The sequence below is a fragment of the Megalobrama amblycephala genome, linkage group LG20 (assembly GCF_018812025.1).
Source record: "Megalobrama amblycephala isolate DHTTF-2021 linkage group LG20, ASM1881202v1, whole genome shotgun sequence".
Lineage (NCBI taxonomy): Eukaryota > Metazoa > Chordata > Actinopteri > Cypriniformes > Xenocyprididae > Megalobrama > Megalobrama amblycephala.
This window is the reverse complement of record NC_063063.1, coordinates 14,835,374-14,855,538: the sequence shown is the minus strand read 5'-3', so window position 1 is coordinate 14,855,538 and position 20,165 is coordinate 14,835,374. Positions and strand designations below refer to the sequence as shown.

Genomic DNA, 20,165 nt, shown 5'->3' with positions numbered 1-20,165 from the left:
TGAATCAGTGTGTCGAATCTGCTGTTCGGCGCGCCAAAGTCACGTGATTTCAGCGTTGGCGGTTTGACACGCGATCTGAATCATGATTCGACACACTGATTCAATTATGCTCCGATGCTTCATGAAGCTGTGTTTTGAAATCGGCCATCACTAAATAAGTCGTTATTTTGTTTTTTGGCGCTCCAAAAATATTCTCGTCGCTTTATAACATTAATATTGAACCACTGTACTCACATGAACCGATTTAAATATGGTTTTTAGTACCTTTATGTATCTTGAGAGAGGAAGTGTCCATTGCTCCCTATGGAGGCCTCATGGAGCTATCGGATTTCAACTAAAATATCATAATTTGTGTTCTGAAGATTAACGAAGGTCTTACGGGTGTTGAACGGCATGAGGGTAAGTAATAAATGACAGAATTTTCATTTTTGGGTGAACTAACCCTTTAATAGCAAACCACAAAGGCTCGTGAGCACGTGATTAACTTACATGTGCGGCCACGCGACGTGTGCTGCCTAATTAACTTTCTTCTCTCTCATATCATCAGTAATGGACAAGTATTGTTTTAGAAAGCAAAGATGAGTTTAACTACATTCATATTGTTCGTTCATCGTTGTTAATTTTTTTAATGAATTATAATTATTAATTTATCAGCGGATATCGTCGACAGAACGGCTGATGATTGAATCACTCTTTTGAATCAGTTCATTTCAATCAGTTCTTCATAGGTAAACGGTCTGACTCGGTTTGTGATTCATTCTTAATAATTTAGACAGCTCTCAGACTCATACTCTGAATTGTTTGCAGCGGTTTAAAACGCCAAAAAGATCAGGATTCATGCAACAAAACGAGCAGTGGCGGAATCTTTAAAATGGAAACCAAACCTTGCAATCGTATCCCGTCGTTTGCGACGAAGATGGCCTACACGTCGCAGCATACGAACACCTCAGCACAACAGGTAAAGTCTGTTTTCAACAAAAACTATACACAAAACACAGCAGTGTACTATGGCATTGCCATATTTAGGACATATTGTGGCTTTTTTTTTTTTTTTTTTTTTGCCAAAAGTGCCTCTATAAATACAATGAAATTTGATAATGTCAAAGTTATCAAAATACAACATGTTTACATGTTTAAAACCATGATTCTTGAGATAAGGGACAAAACATGTCCTACACACAAAAGCCCCCTTAGTTAAAAATGAAGAAATTCATATATATATATATATATATATATATATATATATATATATATATATATATATATATAATATATATTCAAAGTTATACCTTAAGGAAATCTGTATACTCAGTGCATTCATTTTTAAATAATTTCTTTATTAACTTATTATTTTAAATATGTGTTCGATACTTGGAAATATGTGCAATTTATCCTCAGCCATGTAAAACTCGGAGGCATATTCAATTATCTTGTCCAACTCCAGGTTTTATTTCTGACAGAGATGAACTGTGAGCTGAAGACTCACTAAAACTTTTTATATAGTAATATTTTTTGTTGTTGTTGCATATGGGGAATTATTCTAATGTTTGTGGTTTCATGGTTTTATTTACATATATATTTGGCCTTGATTTACATGCCTTTATAGGGGTGTAAATCGGACAGTTCATCACGATACGATATGATATCGATTCTGTCAGCCAGCGATACGATAATTGCCGATACCTCAAAAAATTCCACGATACGATTACGATTCGATTTGATTCAGGGCTATATCGATCGATTTATCGATATTTAGATATTATGTGCCAGGTTTATACAATGAGTTATATTTTTATTAACTCACAACCACAACCACAATCAAAACTGATAACATGAACTTTTTTATTATCTTTTTTTAAAAAAATTTTTATTACACACCCTCTTTTCCAATTGGGACATATTTACAACAACAAAAAAACAAAATTACAGTTTTTTTTAAATAAATAAAAATAGTATTTATAGTAAAAATAGTTTGTAGTATTTCCCAAATATTTCAACTGGAACTGGCAAAGTTTACAAATAACGTGGGATTTCTTTGTCTGCCCATCTGCTTTCAGAAATACAAAATGTTTCCAAACCCATGATGCGTCCTACAGCAGGCACAAACATTTCTGCATCTGTCTTTTCGCTGCTACAACCGCTTTATGCGATGCAGCAATTCGCAATCTGACACGCAGGCCAACTGTGGTGAGAAAACGAAAATGCACGCTTTGGCGGAAATGCGGACGTTACGTGAGGTTGTGGAGGGTTCAAAATAAAGGTACCTCATATCGATTTATAAATTGGCACATGCATCGTATCGTTAGACGTTTGATCGATGCATCGATCCATATCGATGTATCGTTACACCCCTAATGCCTTATATACCAGTGGTGTGCGGTAGTGTTTTTAATCGAGGAGGCAAATTCCTCATTTATGTCCCTGTTACACAATTTTAAGTTAACATTACATAAAAAGAGAGACCAAATACAATTCGATTTTGTTATTTTTACACTATGTAATGTTATATTTATTAAAACCAAGTATAAATTTCATCAAGTTAGTGTTTTATATTATTTATATTATTATTAACTAATATTCAGCTTTTCTTTTTAATAGTCTATTTTCAGCAGTCATCAAGCTTGTACACAGTGTGGTCAGTGGTCACAGACACAAAGATGTATCTTTGATTTCACCACGCTGATTGCTCATTAAAAACCCCCTGTGTCATCATGTTTTCAGGCCATTTCAAGTTTGATTTTAACATGACACAAAGCGGTGATATGTAAGTGACCGTTGTTTACTTACTTTTCAATTAGTCTTCCCATTATTTACACCATCACTGTCTTCATTCAGGCCGATTCGACGAGAACGCGCATGAAAAAAAGATGTGGGATTTATCGCACAAACCAATCATGTCCGATCATAAACGATCATATCCAATCATGGCGCAGCTGAGGCATTGCCTCCTCTCACGTGACTTTCCCCCATTCACGTGACTTTCCCCCATTCATTCTCAATTAGATTGATTTTCTTTCATGACATACTTCAATTCTTGTTAAAACACACTAGATATGCTTATTCTGTGCATTTTGAGCACTTTTTGTGTGAAATCATATTTATTTTGTCCATCAAAGGTGTACTTTCACTTTAATTTAGCGTTAGCAGCGCAGCAAAAATAGACCCAGCGCCGAAACGATCGCGGCACTGCTGCTTCTGCTCTGCTCCTGCTCCACGCTGCCGCACAGCCTCTGCGTGCGGTGTGAACGCTCTCATCTGTTAACATGGGCGCCGAAAAAAATACGTGCTGCTTCCGCTCTGCTGCCGCTTGTGGTGTGAACCCAGCCTTACCCTAACCTTAACCATTACAATTAAGTGCCTAACCTTTACCCCAACCGAAAAAAAAGGCCCTTTAAAGTCACCATGAAATCAAATTTGATGATTCTTATTTTTTTTTAATGGAGTATTGCAGTTTCTATTATAATTGATTTATTCGTGCACATCTTTTTATACTATTTTATTATTTTTTTTACAATGTGTCACTCACATGAGATCAAATGCAAAATTGAGAATTGCAACGTGATTGCTCTCCTCAGAAATCTACGGAGCCCCGCACATGACGTGCAGGCAAAAAATAGTAGGCTAAATTGTTTTACTAATTCATTCCCTCGATTTACTCAATTTATAAATCGTGCGCACAATTTACTTTTTTCCCCCCTGCATGTCATGTGCAGGGCTCCGTACAAATCGACTGTTTCTTGTTTTTCACTGTCATGTCCTGGGGCGCTGTAAAGGGGGGGTAAACGATGACGATTCTCGGGGCCCATGACTAAGAGGGGGCCCAGAGAAGCCCCCAATAAAATTGTGGTGCTAAAAAAAAAAATGTGATAGTAAAAATTATTAACTTTAAATTATTCTATTTGCTGTTTCCTGGTGTCAAAAAAATGTATTTGTTTAGTAAACACAAACGTCCGTGGGCCCCTCTCCCCTCTCGATTATCATAAAATGGTTCAGTCCGCCCAAATTGTATCCAGTAACCAAGGCAACACAAACAGCTTGACTTTACTTATAGCGCCGGCCCGGCAGATTCAACTTGACAGAGGATGTGAAAATGCCTCAAAAATCTGGAAGTCAAAAACGGAAAGAGAAAAAAATAAGAGAAGTGAAAGAGGCAAAGGGTCGACAGTATGTTACCCAATATTTCACAAGAAAAGGTGGGTTTGTAAGTAGCCTAGGCCTAAATTGTTAGTGGACCGCCCGTGACAATGATCGTAGCCTACGGCACTTTTCTGTGCGTACGCACGCTTTGTACATGAGGCCCTAGGTCTCTGCGGTAGCATTTTTCGATAAGTTAGCACGTTTCGATAGAGCAGGGTGCACCGGGTGCACGGCTTTGCCTCACATGCAGCCGGTGTCGGCATCTTTGTACGAGGCGGCGCCCACTTTCAGCACCCTGCTGCGGTCCACGCTGTTGCACCTGTCTTGTAAGCAGTCTAACTTCATGAACTCTGATAAAAATCCTCTGACAGCTACTGTACAAACTACTATCAGCTGTTTGTGAGGTTTCAGTGCATCTCTTGAAGATGATGTGGAGTTGTATTACTACAATGTCCCCTATATTGTCAAATACAGCATGATTCATCTCTGCCAACCATCTTCACATAATACTTTCACATTATCTGATCCAGACCGTCGGCAAAACTCAATTTAAACAGCGCAAAATGACTGCCTGTGGACGTTATAGGTAGAAATAGGTAGATTATATTTCTGTTTTTATTCACACAATAAATATTTAAATAATGAAAATTCATGTAGTTTTAGGAAAAGTCAGGGAGCAGCAAGGCTTTGTGATTTATTTAGACAAAGTTATTGACTATGCAAATTTCAAAACGGTTAAAATGATGCCTTGTTCTAGTGTTAAAGATAATTACCATAAGTTTAAATGTTGTATATTATGCAAGTTCTGCTTAAATTATTAGAAATTTTATATGGCCATTTTGTTTTATGGTGTTTTCTTGCTGAGATTTTTTTTTCACCACAGATTGTAATTGATGTTTTTTTAAATTGAAGAGTTTTATTTTGAAATTTCAGTATCAGTGTTGAAGCAAATAAATATAAATACATTTCATTGTATTAAGAGTGCTCAGTGTTTCCGTTATATTTCAACTGTCATGTTAAAAATATTAGGTTAGATTAGATTAACTTTATTGTCATTGCCAGTGTACAGTACAAATATGTACAGTACATTCATACAAATATAAATATATGTGAATACACTATATGACACATGTACAGCTATGCACAGTATACATTATACAGTACTGAAGTAGTGCAGTATTACAGAGGACAAATTACGGGTGTGGACATGGGATGGAGTTCAATTGTCTGATTGACTTAAATATATGAGAATGATAGTCAAAATACCATAAAAGCGCATGATTTTATGTAAATTAATATGAAAAAAACTCTCAGCTGTGTTGGGGGCCCTGTCAAGATTCTTTTCATGGGGCCCAAAATCCTTAGCAGCGCCCCTGGTCATGTCTCTTGGGTGTTGAAGAGTAGTGCATCTTTGAGCCTAAATTCAGTATGAGTAAAATACTTAAGTACTGTTCAAATCAGATACTCTAAGGCCTGGTTTACAGACAGGGTTTAGATTAAGCCCTGAATTAGGCCTTAGTTCAATTAGGGCATTATAGCTTTTATAAACATGCATTAGAAAAAAATTACTGGTGTCCATCTTGAGACAAAACAATGGCAGTGACATATTTTAAGATATGTTAGTACAAGTTTCTTTCACTTAAAATAGCTCAAACATGCATTTCAGTCTGGAAATTAGGCTTAAGCCTTGTCTGTGAAACAGGATGTAAGACTTTTACCCAAGTGGTATTGGATTTAGTAACTTGTAACTTGTAATGGAGTAGGTTTTGCTGTATCTGCGCTTTTACTCAAGAATGGTTTTCAGGTACTCTTTACACCTCTGGATTCTTATATTTTTCCAGGGAGATAGTGAATGTACTGGAGACCCAGTGTCATGATCATGAGTTGGAGTGCCCTGTTTAGCCACCAGAGGGCACTCCAACATGGACTTTTGTCACTTAAATCTGAACTGCATTTCCCATAAGTTCACTCCTGGACTCATTAATCCTCCTGTTCACTTGTCACCCAGCTGTTTTGAAAAAATGTGTTGCTCAGTAGTGTCTGTCTATTTATACGCCGTCAGTATTTGTCAGTACTGTCAGATGAAGGTTTTTGTTAATTATAAATTAAATATATTGTTATGTGCACCTTTTGTAAACCTCTTGTGCTAAATATCTGTAAACCATACTGTGGAACTGCATGATGTCTTGGATTTTGACCCTTGCCTGTTGCCCGTTATATCTGCTTAATATTAAAAAAAGGAGGGTAGAGAATTAAGGAATTTAGTAACTGGATTGTTCATAATAGTGTGAAACAGAAAAAAAAATGTAGAGAATTTATTTTATCACTTAGCTCCTTTATTGAACAATTAATACATAATTGAAGAATTCACACTGTTGTTGGATGGATCAAATTAAAATAGCATACTTTTTAGTGCGTTGAAAAATGAAGTCATCAAATAAATAAATGTTAAATTTTAGAAAGAAAAAAAAAAAACCTGTTCCCTTACATGGTTCCATTTTCTGAGACCTTTGTCTACAAAAAAATATTCTGTAACACTTTATTTTAAGGTGACAGTTACATGTTACTACTTGTACTTACTATAGTAATAACAGTAAAATATGCATAATTACAAGTAACAACACTAAACCAAACCCTAAGCATAACTCTATAGTAAGTACATGTAGTTAAATAATATTACTGAGTACATATTTAAGTACAATTATGTAACTGTCACATTATTAAAATAAAGTGCAACCAAATATCAATTTCTAATAGTGTAATATTAAAAACAAACTAACATCTAAATTTAAAACGTTTTCTCCCTTATCTCAAGAATCAGTCTGTCACAGTTGACAACTTTTTTTAAAGAGACTTTTGAGAAATCTAGTATTGTTGTGAAGTAGTTTCACAGAACAAGACATTTAATTGGATGTAGTAAGGTCTGGTCCATAACTGCAGCTTATTGTAGCATTGTTAAGACAATCAGCTGGAACAGCTATTTTTGGTTTTGGGCCAAAATGGTTCTGGATGGCTGAAATCAGTGATCTTTTAATTAGCGCTTCTCCAATGACATGTTTTTATGGAAGCATTTGGGTAGAAATACTCAATTTGAAATGTAATATGCAAAATGGCAATGCAATATGTAAAGTGGCAATGTATTTCTGTATTTTAATTTACATTTTCCATACCATACGTGCAACATTTGGAGCAAATGACCCGTCCCGCCCTGTCAATCATTGCAATACTAACTTGTTGTTTGTGCAATTGAACTGTAATAATCGGATATTAATTTCAATCTCAAATTATTAGTAGTCTTAGTAGTGATGTCTGATTCTTGAATCATTCTTTAAAGCTGGTAACCGGTCGAGCTGGTTCACCGAATCAAACTGAATTGAACTTTAGTACTTATATCTGAAATAGCATGCATTCTCCTTGCACAATAAGCCTGTGTAGACAGGTTATTGAAAAGTGTGCGCTGATTTGCGGTGAAAAAGAAAAAAGAATCAAAAGGAGAGAATGGTTGCTTGCAAAAACCTTGCTTGCTGATGAGTCGCAGACAGGTTGCTGAGTCGCATAAATATCTCATGGGCATTGGCAATCCGTTGGCACTTCTCTTAGATCGCGTATTTGATAATGCACACTATTCAAATGTCACTCACGTGAATTTTGGGCATTTGTCAGCGATTTCCACAAAACCGTCTGTGAAAATCTGGGCTAAAATCATGCTGTATGTGCCCAGCATAACTTGAGAGTAGTGTTAATTTCGTCAGACGAGAGGAGACGAAATATGTTCGTCAACGACCTTTTTTTTCATGACTAAGACGAGACGATGACAAGACTGCACCACTGTCCAAAACGCTGACTAAGACTAAATTAACATGCATTATTGTTGACGAAAAAAGACGAGATGAAAATGTTTTGTATAAAATAAAAACTAAGATAAAATCTCTCTTCATTTTCATCTACAATCGTCTCTGCTTTTTCATCAGCTGTTCAGAATGAGTTCGCGGCTTTGATACTGACAAAAAGTCAGAATGTGTCATCATAACTGACGGGAAACACTGCAGACAAAGAATTCACATTAAGCAGGTTATATATATTTTATGTTAACTTATTTTGCCACATGCATGTGTGGGTCTTCTCATCACGGGCGCGGAAAGTGGGGGTGCTGTAAATGCATGTTTGTTCATTAACATTTATTTGTAATAAACACTCTGAGTTGGCTATTTAAAAAGTTTTATTTTTATGTTAAATTATGTAAGGGATAATGCAGAGCGAGGCGGTTGTTATAGCTAATACAACCCCAACAGGCTGATTAGGCTGACTACCTACCAAATAAATCTATAATTTGACACAAAATGATGATTTAAAAAGGAGTTTATTGATTTAAAAACGATTGTATTGCTTCCGCTAAACAAAATAGTGCGCTCCGTCTCTACGGTTAGAATCCTGTGTGTCCATGGCAATGATCTGTTTTTCATGGCAACGGTGTGTTATAGTTAGCAGCGGTCTGTTATCAAGAAATAAAATAGTGTGTGCGTAGAAAGAATTCGTCCACACACCGCTCAAAAAAATAAAAAATAAAAAATCGCAAGTCCACCGTCTAGGCAGGCTTTTTGTGTTAAAGGGCATATTGCAGGTTAGAGCTTTAGTGATTCAATGTGTAGAAAAATAATGTATGAAATAGATTTTCTTGAAAAAACACGTATAAATACGCTACATAGGCTTCTGGAGTCGTTTTTTGTGAGAGAATTTTACTTCCGCATCTGAAAAATGCCAAATCGGACGTGACGTCACTGAAGGGAACGCGATCAATATAAACTATAGGAAAACAATGGATCGCAATGACAGTTCGGATGCTGAGGAAATTGTAAATGCTTATTTATACTCGTATAACTAATCACAGCCATACAATTAGCCTGCTATGTGGTCAAGAGAGCAGGGACAGGCCAGAATTAGACAGAATAACGGTCAAAAGAGACAAATTGAGCTGTTGTGTGAGGAGAAGCAGTGGAGAACAGGACAGAGACCGGTGTTAGCTTATAGATATAACGTTAACGACATGTGCTCAGATCACAATATTGTACAGATTATTATCATGACTCAGGCAATAGCAAAGCTATTGGTCATCTAGGAGTAGGCCTAACTGATTACTAATAACAGAAACGAATAAACTGATCAAGCGTATGTCACACGCGTTAATATCCGTCCACACTAACGTTACGTGATATAGCCGTTTCTCATCACGACTGATTTGGTAGTTAGCAAATGTAATAATCAAACACAACTTAAAATGTGCACCGTAAGTCTTCATCGAGCTGCATCTCTGACGGATCCGTGATCATGTCTCCCGCCGGCGGCCAAACATATAATGTTAACTTACTGTATGTATTTCATGTTATCCTATATTATTTACATTAATTCTGTGTTATGAGTTTATTCCGTGCCCATTCACTGATTGTGTGAGGATGTATGACGCCGTGATTATGTAGTTGTGTGAACTTGAATGTATATATAAGTTTACATACATGGCATGCATGAAATTGGAGTATTTACATTACCAGCACATCATTCAAAACTGTTTTGTATGAGTGTGAGACTGTATGCATGTGTACATAATTTGTATTCATCAGTGTTGAAATTGATTCAAGTAAAAACGGTGAAGAAGCATCGCGTGTGTAAGTTTATTCATTTAATATAATCATTTACAGAAGTATTACAATGTTGAACTCCATCATATCGCCAGGATGATAATCCTCCAGTCTAAAATGAACGTGTTTTTCGACGCAGATGCAGAAGTGAAGTCCCGTCTCTTCATCTGCACAAAACAAACCCCGGCACAGAAGATAGCAGCGTAGTTTTTCTTGTTAGTAAACCTCTGTACTCGATGCCCTGACAGGCTGAAGTTTGTGCAACCTCCACAAACACAATAATTTACCATTACGATGATAAATAGAATACAAAAACTACCGAAAACACACTGATTCACGGCCGCTGTTGCTAAATACGAATATATTCTGCACTGAATCAACACAGAGCTCTGCGAACATCTCCCTGTAGTGACGTAAAATGACGCGACGCTGAAAAAAAAGAGACCGTTTTTTACAGAGACCGTCACTTTATCTACTAAATTAATGCCCTTATGTCTCGCAAAACATTTTTAAACCCTGCAGTACCTTTTTATATGGTATTTATATGGTTATATATTCATCTCGAAAAAAATGTTAAACCTGCAATATGCACTTTAAATTATATTTCCTGTCGCTGCGCAGGCTCTTTTATTGTACATGACAGCTTATGTCCCGATGCATTACGATTAAAAGCAGTATCAATAAAGTAAAAAAATGTGATGTGCAGTCAAGTTCGAGTGTATGCACTGTTTAAACGAGTGTTCTCAACTTCTCACTGATACTTTTGTGATTCGCGGAGTTTTGACAAGTTTTATAGCCTTGATATTGTTTCTTATTCAAAAGTGGTTACAGAAAAAACTAAGCACCCCCAACCTGAAACCTCTTCCCACGCCCCTGTCACAATCACATCATAATCAAAATTAATAATTAGGCTTAAAAGCAAATGTATATGTAAGGGAATCAAGTTTAACAATTACATGTAATAGTGCTCCAAATATCAATAATGGTGTGTGCAATACCATGTATAACTTGCATTAAGTTGGTAATTTACTTTATACTTATATATATATATATATATAGTTTTGATCTTAGGCTTTTCATTAAGTTTCATTAAGTCATATTTATTTCCACTATAACACGTGTGTTCCTGATATTATTGCATTTAATGAGGCCTCGTTGTATTTATTCTTACAATAGCTTCTAGATGTGGTCAAGCAACCAGCCAGGAAAGAGGAGAGGCCATCTATGTCCGACTAAAAACCTTTGTAACTTAAGTTGTCAGTCGGAGTCTGTTGGGCCCCAGCTTTTGAATTGTGTTGGTTAAAATAAAATACTCTTCAGCACAGGTTAATCATTTGTGAATGTGTCTCCTAAATCAGAAATTGAAAACCAGACACGTTTAACATTTACATTCAACAAAAATAATTCAACAAGTGTATTTTGTCAGGTAATTATGACATTTAACCAATGTTTGAGATATGTGAAACACTTTTTTTTACTGAAATGTTTATCAGTAATAATCTCAGTAATAATGTGTTATTTTAAAAAAAGACTAAACATTTTTGACTAAAACTAGACTAAAATTAAAAGACTTTTAGTCGACTAAAACTTGACTAACAAAAAAAGATATGTAAATGACTAAATATGACTAAAACTAACAAGGACATTTGCCACAAGACTAAGACTAAGACTAAATTAAAAATAAGTGACGAAATTAACACTACTTGAGAGTCTGAACCAGTTCAAACCATAGACTATAACAAAAATAGGATGATGCACTTTCACACTCTCCATTGTAGATAAGTGAAGCTGCCAATGTCCAAATATGGCTCTGGCGTCTTGGAAACCGAGTCTGCGCAGTAGTGAATGTGAAGTTGAGCCACGGTATAAAGGCCCCATTCACACTCCCACAGAATCGGTTAGTACAGTTTACTGCAGAACAACTCATGATGTCAGTGTTATGGAGATGTAGAAATTAAAGTTGAAGCTCCAATCTCCTCCCAAAAATCCAGAAAAATGTCCATTGGTGCCTCAGTGACTACGCACAGAGAAGCTGTCAATCTCAGAAAAAAAACAGTTGAACTTACATTAGCGTGATTAAAAACTGCATAAAATGATATAAACCGTCTTTGGAAAAAATGTATTTGAAGTGTAATTTGATTGTTTAGCTTGACTCGCATTCCATTAGATTGCACAGAGAGGGCAGGGTTTATGAACTATACTGCATCCAGCCTCCTGGGGGAAATCAAAACATTTTGGCTTCACTTTTCAGGACTTGTGCAGCACACTTGGTTCAAACTGTTTCTTATTCAGTTCTTTTTGAATCAGACATGACCAGAAAGCTGACTTTCAACTCTGCCTGCAAGTGGTACTTCAGATGTGCGCCTTGCGTCATCAACCCAGAACTAAAGTTTGATTCTGTGAACCGGCCCGACTGGTTACCGACTTGGATTCATTTAAGAAGTGAATGAATAAGCAGAGAATAAGTGTGACATTCTTAATGACAGTCCTATATTGTTGAACCAATGTGTTTCAAACAACCGAGGTGTTACCATATTACTGCGGTTTTGGTAAACAGTCATGACTAGTAAGTTAATTTTTTCTAATGATCCATCACTACGTGGTTAAGCAGCATATATATAGTAAGTGCACCCCAGAGCCATCTGAGCCCAGAGTGCAAGGTAGCTTTCAGCTTAATTTGGAGTAGTTAGAGGCTTAGCATGTTACATTTGAGTTTATTGACCAATGTTGCATTCCATACTGTCTGTATTTACTGCTACAGATGAGGCTCCTTGAAGTAAAATTTGATCTGAATTTGATCCGAAATTTATGAAGGTAAGACGTGCGAGCAGCACTGCATGTGAAGTATTTGTGGCTCTGGTATGTTTTGTGCAGTGCCCTTACTGCCCCTGGCTACTTTTTAATTGGATCTCCCTAGACATGTAAACATCACATTGAGTATGCAACAATGAACAACAGATAGGGGAAAATAAAGAGGGAGTGAGTTGCTTTGTTAGTGCATCAATTATTTGGGACTCTCGTTTATAAGGGCAGTCCACAGAGACACTCAAGGAGTTTGTGCTAATAGATCTAGAGGAGATCAAGACATTTTGTTAACAGCAATTAGTAAGCCTTGTCCGTGAAGTTAGACACAGGTAAATGTGGCAGTAGACAAGCTGGGATTCTTCTGGTAGTATTTAACAGGATGACAGAAACAGGAAGGGTTTCAAAGGGAACATTTGCAGGGTTTAAATTCTGCCACATAAATTGGTTGAAGAATTTGAGAGCCTATTATAATATCACAACTGGCCAGTAGTGTAAATATAGCTATTATGTTAAGATGGTGCCTTAAAGGTGCTAAAGAGGATCTTTTCGTTGACTGAGAAACCAAAGACTGTTAGTGAGTTTTTGAAATGAGCACATGCGTAAGAACAACCCCCCTCCTTCACAGCTCATTTCAAGGGAACGCCTCCCAAAACTCATTCACGAGTATTGGAACACGAGTGTTTACCACCGGCATTCGCTGTCGTGTTAGTGGATTCATTATGTCAGACTCACCGCAGGTAACTCATAATCTGCAGTTGTTACTCCTGTCTCCTGGCAAAAACATTGCATGCGGCGCCTGTAGAGTGTGGAAAGTTACTGGAGCGCGCAGCCGCGCTCGTCTCTCACAAGGAACGTCATGGCAGTGATTGACAAGCCAGAGGGCCAATCCGTGCACGTCTTTCACAAGGAACGTCACGGCAGTGATTGACAAGCCAGGGGGCCAATCGTTTACACGATGATCGCGTAAACGATTGGCTGATGTTTTTAAGGCCCTACCTCGTGCACAGATGCTGTATATTAATATTATTCCTTTCAGTGCACCTAATAAATAGTCTTTTATCAGTTAGTAAAGACAGTTTCAAGTAATATTGCAAAAATGTATAAAACAAAACATCCTCTTTAGCACCTTTAAGATCTAGTATGACCCACTCGCAGTAAATCAAGGGGCAGTTAGTCTTACTTTTCGGTATCAAATTAGACCAGTCTACATTTTTATTTAACTGACTCAAAAAAAGTTATGAACTGTATTAAAGAAAAAAAAATTGATGACTAACTTGTAAGACTAGTCTTGGTGGTTTATGCAACCGGCCCCAGTGGCCAGACTTGAAGCTCTGACCAACCTAATATGAATGACCTACAGTCTACTGTATAACACATGCCTGAATATTTATCAGATACCTGAGGAAAATGTCTGGCGTTTGAAAAATGGGCCAGCAACGGGCCTTTACTCAACAGTTAATTAATATTTATCGTTCACAGCATAGTTGAAAGAAAGATGTGTGGGTCCTCAGGAACCTCTTTTTTGCTGACTATAGACTTTAAAGGCCAAATAATATTAGGTTAAGAACAAAGTGAGAGGTTGAAGATAGTAGGTTGTCATGTTCTTCTCCTTTTTATGAAGTTTGCATTTTTTTACTTTCAGAAGTTAGTTATACTTTTCAGAAAACAGCATATGGGTCAGTGATGTATACGAATATGTATGATAAAGAAACCTCTTTTAAAAGTCTAGTTTAAAACATGTGCCAAGTTGGAAATGTCCTCTTTGAATTCACTTTTTTTTTTTTTCCACTTTTTATAAGAAAAGCTTCAATTTAATGACATGTTGTGAAATAAAAACAAGAATATATGAAAAATATTAGATATGTGTATCACACACATCTAATATTTTTTTCACTTTTTTACAAATAGTTATTCATAACAAACAACACATGGCTTTGATATTGTGAATGAAATTAATTGCATTTTTAGTGTATTTTTTTTTGACAAATGGATAGATGGGCAGTTGGTACAGTAGCACTCTCAGTGCAGTTATTATGTGTACATCATTTCCCCTGTGCCACTTTGCCATTTCACGCCATTCCTTTCCTGTCATCACCTGAGATGAAGACAGGAAAAGTGCAGTTGTAGGGTGAAGTGGGACCTAAACAACTGTGACATTGATGGCAAACCTCAAACTCCTTCATCAAATTGACCGTTCCTCTCTCCTCAATCATGTCCCCATTCATTAGTTTCAGCTCACTTCCTCTGGCCCAATCTCGTGAAGAGGTACTTTACCTGGATTTTGCCCAGCATCAATATTCTAATGGGTTGCAAAGGGGATTATGTATGTGGATTAAACCTGGGCCAGATTATCCAGGTGAGTTATGTCTTTGCAAACCTGTATCAACTTTAGAGAATTAGAATAACAGGACAAAGAGCATCCCACTACAGGCCAAAATGGCAAGCGTTTATGCAAATGGAACTTTATTTGTTACTTTTTTTGAGGCACATTAGTCGCAATAAGAGCAGAGTCTCTGTGAGCTAAAGCACAATGTTCTGCGTGGTTAGCTTGACTGGATTTGTGATGAAAGCTGTTAATGCGGACAACTCTTGGATCAGAATTGACCTTTAATGGAGGAGTCAACCTAACCCTACTCAGAGACAGGCTTATTCTCTATTTACTTGGCAGGGGAAAAAAAAAAAAAAAACCTTTATTTAGAGATAAAACAAGGCTCTAAAATATCCTGGACTCTTTGCTGTGTTGCAGAGGGGTTACACTCACCTTGAAATGATGAGTTTTCACAGGTCCAGTTACATTGCAGGATAGAAATGGACTGAAGCTGAGCTAATTAGATACCTGAGCTAATTGACCCTTCGCAAAGACCCGCCCCCTTAGTTACTGTTGCTTTGTCCGACAAGCCATGGTGCTGTCACGCCACACAGAGTGAAAAAGACATCGCGGAGCATAGTGGACACTGACCACACTTCGACAGACAAGACAGAGCAGGTTACTTATGATAGTAAACAAAGTCCCAGCTATTAAACTGTGTCATTTTTTTAAAGAAATTCGAACAATAAAAAACGTTTAATGTGTTGTGACTGATCACTGTAGCGCCTCAGCTCAAGAGGCTCGCGAACCAATCATCTTTTCTTACTAGCTAATTTATAGCATCACATAAACATGAATGAACATGAGAAGGAATGTTGTTTCAAACACGGAAAGACGTCAGTACTAGGGCTGGGCGATATATCGCATGCGATTGTCACGCGCATTTCGTCAGTAAAGCCGGTTCCCTGATTACCGCTAAATCGTCATCACCTGCTTTCAAATGGAGCGGCATTTAATACAGAACCGTAGTTCACTCACAAGCTACGCAATATCGCGTTCATTATCGAAGGCGATTCATCTGCGATAATGAACGCGATATTGCGTAGCTTGTGAGTGATCTACGGCTCTGTATATTAAATGCCGCTCCATTTGAAAGCAGGTGATGGCGACTTCGCCCCCCCCCCCCCCCAAAAAAAAAAAAATACAAAAACACGACAGTAAATGTATTTTATGTTGTTGTTCACTAGTAACATGTTTCATTAAAAACAAATAAATACAGTGCATTCTAAAATTGGTTGACATTTTTAATGCTTTACAGTTTGACTATTATTTAAACATGCTGCTTTGGAATTATATTCACTGTGAAAAGTGATATCTGAAATTAAAGTTTCATTGTATTCAAAAGGGTGTTAAAAAAGCCAATTATTCGAAATCTAATTTATTAACATTATAAAAATGTGGTCACAAACAAACAAAAACAGTAATCAGGCTGAATGAAAATTTAAACCACTCTCTGTCAGTAGGTGGTGCTTATGGAGCAGCAGAAATAGAGCTGTTTCCCTGGTAACCTCTGTAAACTCAGTTTTATATTATTTACGACTATGTAAGCTTATCAGTTGACAGAATTTTCTACTTCATTGTGTTATAAGAAGTCAAACTATCATTTTCCATTATCAAAGCATTTGTTATGAAAAATAGCAACCTACACATAGGCTATAGAAACAACAGAAGATGTCACAGGTGTAATATAGCCTAAATCTAGTGAATTCCCTTAAAGGTCCCGTTTTTCGTGTTTTTTTTTTGAAGCTTTGATTGTGTTTATAGTGTGCAATATAACATGTGTTCATGTTTCGCGTGTAAAAAAACAGTATTTTTCACATAATTTACGTATACCGCTGTTTCCACTGTCATAAAAACGGGCTGATGACTTCCTTGTTCTATGAAGTCCCTCCTTCAGAAATACGTAACGAGTTCTGATTGTGCCAGCGGTTCCTGTGTTGTGATTCGACAGCAGTTTAGCGAACCTTGCCCGGAAAGGTCACACCTCTTACCATAACGTGGAGATGCACGCGCTCAGTGTTATTGTAAACATGTCTTTAATTTTACCCTATCAATTTGAGCCTGAATCAGACCCGGTGATTGGACTGCGGGATGAAAATAACAGCGTTTCGACGACATGGCGACAAACACACTCTACAAACGCAACTCTTGTGTATTCCTGTGGGCGGAGGTTAGTCAAAAAACTGTTTTAGTGACGTCATTAAAGAAGGAAGTAGAGGGATGTAGTCCAAACTGGCCGTTCGATGTAGGCGACTTCTGTTAAATAAAATATCTCGCTTGGCATTGAACTTTGAGCTTTAAAATTTTACAGATTTTATTTATACTCTAACAACAACATTACACACTAACTAAAGTTTGAAACATGGGATCATGAAGAACGGGACCTTTAATAGGTTATAAATTATACAAGTTATCCAAATTTACCATAATTACTACAATAAAACTATATAAATTCTATTAAGGGTGGGTCATGAATAGTTTAAAAAGCTCCCTAATAATTGTTGGCGCAAGATTTCTTGTCCTCTTTTCAGTCTTTTGTTCATTTTGTCCATCAGTCTAGATCACGTTTGACTTTCTCTATAGCGTTTCAAAGTGTTTAACTCTCAAAAGAATTCAAATGGATCGCACATTTTATCATCAGTGTCGGGATGGCTTGTGGAAATCTTATCACACTTTTGGAGCTTAATAAGATTCAGAGTAGCAGCCTAGTATGTTTCACTTTTGATTCGCGCACTAATGCATTAAATAAACAAGGCTTCATTTGCGCTGATGGTCTTTTCAGTTTGTACGGGAACTTAGCGCTTATAAAAGCTCTGAACGCATAGGCTATATAATTAATTAATAGTCTTATATCCTCACCACCATATTTCTCACGCCGTGACCGCTGCAGTGAGAGAAGTGCGCTCAATGCACCGCTCAAAACACCGAGCGGCTTTGATCGGAGATCTCTCACTGCAGCGCGAACACGCACTGTGAAGCCTGTTTTTTAGCCGATGATGAGCGGGAAAAGGTAGAATGACAGAAGTGCTCATGCACCAATTACAACAAAGAATCGCGAGTTTACACAACAGCATTGGACACACAGTTAAAGGAGAAGCTAACAGGACATTATTTTATGGACTTTCGAAGCAAAAAACAAGTGGGTATAAGCAAATACTGATCCTTAGAAGTCGTAATACGCAAACAGCCCTGAGCAAAAAGTAAGCATACGGCGTATGCGTGCGTATCGCCCCGACTACACCACTGATTAGCACGTTTTTGTTTTAGTATTGTTGTTTAATATGCATTTAAGGCCAATTATTTGATTACATATGCAGCTTTTAAAAACACTGAAAAAAACCAACTTTAAAATGTTTATGAAAGCACAACTTTTGAATCTTTTAAAGGTGCCCTAGATTCAAAAATTGAATTTACCTTGCCATAGTTGAATAACAGGAGTTCAGTACATGGAAAAGACATACAGTGAGTCTCAAACCCCATTGTTTCCTCCTCCTTATATAAATCTCATTTGTTTAAACGACCTCCGAAGAACAGGCGAATCTCAACATAACACAGACTGTTACGCAACAGTCGGGATCATTAATATGTACGCCCCCAATATTTGCATAATGCCAGCCCATGTTCAAGGCATTACACAAGCCAGTATTAATGTCTGGAGCTGCACACAGCCGAATCATCAGACTAAACAAGAAAGAATAACAGTGAAAAATGGCAGATGGAGCAATAATAACTGACATAATCCATGATGGCATGATATTTTTACTGATATTTGTAAATTGTCTTTCTAAATGTTTCGTTAACATGTTGCTAATGTACTGTTAAATGTGGTTAAAGTTACCGTCGTTTCTTACTGTATTCACGGAGACAAGAGCCGTCGCTATTTTCATTTTTAAACACTTGCAGTCTGTATAATGCATAAACACAACTTCATTCTTTATAAATCTCTCCAACAGTGTAGCATTAGCCATTAGCCACGGATGACAGCCTCAAATTCACTCAGAATAAAACGTTAACATCCAAATAAATACTTTACTCACATAATTCGAAGCATGCATACAGCATGCATGATGAACATCTTGTAAAGATCCATTTGAGGGTTATATTAGCTGTGTGAACTTTGTAAATGCGCTGTAATATAGTTGACAGCTCGTGTGGCAGGGAGCACACGATTTAAGGGGGCGGCGCCGAGTGTAAATCAGTGCATTGTTAATGATGCCCCAAAAAATGCAGTTAAAAAAATTAATTAAAAAAAAAATCTATGGGGTATTTTGAGCTGAAACTTCACAGACACATTCAGGAGACACCTTAGACTTATATTACATCTTTACAATAACTGACATAATCCATGATGGCATGATATTTTTACTGATATTTTTAAATTGTCTTTCTAAATGTTTCGTTAACATGTTGCTAATGTACTGATAAATGTGGTTAAAGTTACCATCGTTTCTTACTGTATTCACGGAGACAAGAGCCGTCGCTATTTTCATTTTTAAACGTGCGCAGTCTGTATAATTCATAAACACAACTTCATTCTTTATAAATCTCTCCAATAGTGTAGCATTAGCCGTTAGCCACAGAGCATAGCCTCAAACTCATACAGAATCAAACGTAAACATCAAAATAAACACTTTACTCACATAATTCGAAGCATGCATACAGCATGCATGACGAACATCTTGTAAAGATCCATTTGAGGGTTATGTTAGCTGTGTGAACTTTGTAAATGCACTGTAATATAGTCGAGAGCTCGTGTGGCAGGGAGCAGGCGAATTAAAGGGGCGGCGCTGCCAAAATCAGTGTATAGTTAATGATGCCCCAAAATAGGCAGTTAAAAATCTATGGGGTATTTTGAGCTGAAACTTCACAGACACATTCAGGAGACACCTTAGACTTATATTACATCTTGTGAAAAAGCATTCTTGGGCACCTTTAAATGTACTTATTGGTAAAGTGTTAGATCACCCAAAAATGAAAATTATCCAATAATTTATTCACCCTCAAGCCAGTATATGACTTTCTTTTTTCAGTTGAACACAATTGCACACTTGGAGTTATATTAAAAAATATTCTGGCTCTTCCAAGCTTTATAATGGGAGAGAATAGTAACCAATATTTTGAAGCCCGAAAATGCACATCCATCCATCATAAAGGTAATTCATATGGCTCCAGGGGGTTAACAAAGGCCTTCTGAAGCAAAGCTATGCGTTTTTGTAAAAGGA

The 20,165-nt window shown here is 37.0% G+C and overlaps 1 long non-coding RNA gene across 1 annotated transcript in view; it reads left to right on the top strand.

The window, feature by feature from the left end:
• The first annotated feature begins 506 nt into the window (after window positions 1-506).
• Window positions 507-20,165, top strand: part of LOC125255087 — a 75,662-nt gene continuing 56,003 nt past the window's right edge. The window contains exons 1-2 of the long non-coding RNA XR_007181830.1: window positions 507-728; window positions 808-958. This is a non-coding gene — a long non-coding RNA (uncharacterized LOC125255087). The remainder of the gene's footprint in view (window positions 729-807; window positions 959-20,165) is intronic.